We start from the raw sequence: 569 nt of genomic DNA on the forward strand, positions 1-569 counted from the left end.
TCCCAGACCGTAGTCGAGGAGGGCAGAAGCAACAAGCTTCAGGTTCAATAACCCACTTTAGAGAGAGGCGAGCTCTTCTTGGGAGGCCGTTGCATTTATTTAGCTGTTCTTCTGTTTCACAAAATACATCACAGACCTCTGTTTTTCTGCTTCCTCGTTTCACTTCCAGAAACATACACACGTTCTCTCCATAGGTTCTCTCACTGTCGCTCTACCATCCACAAACACACATGCACAAGCCACACCCCTCTCTCTCTCTCTCTTAAAGGGACAGCGATCTCATCTCACTCTGCATGACCCTAATATCATAACATGTGTGCTCTGGAAAATCACAGAACGGACGATCGTCATTATTATTATGCCGTTTAAACCAATTATTTAAATGTGTTTGTTAAATTCGGCATCATGTGAGTTGCGCTGACAGGTCCACACACTGCTTCCCCGCCCTCCTGCTGATAGTTGACGAGCGTCAAGGTCCTCAACCCCCCCCGTTGATAATTCTCGTTGGCACGCTGATAACAATTATTTTTTTAAATGGCACTTCATATCAAAAAGGTTGCCGACCCCTG

Source organism: Notothenia coriiceps, unplaced genomic scaffold (genome assembly GCF_000735185.1).
Source record: "Notothenia coriiceps isolate Sejong01 unplaced genomic scaffold, NC01 NC01_scaffold00036194, whole genome shotgun sequence".
Lineage (NCBI taxonomy): Eukaryota > Metazoa > Chordata > Actinopteri > Perciformes > Nototheniidae > Notothenia > Notothenia coriiceps.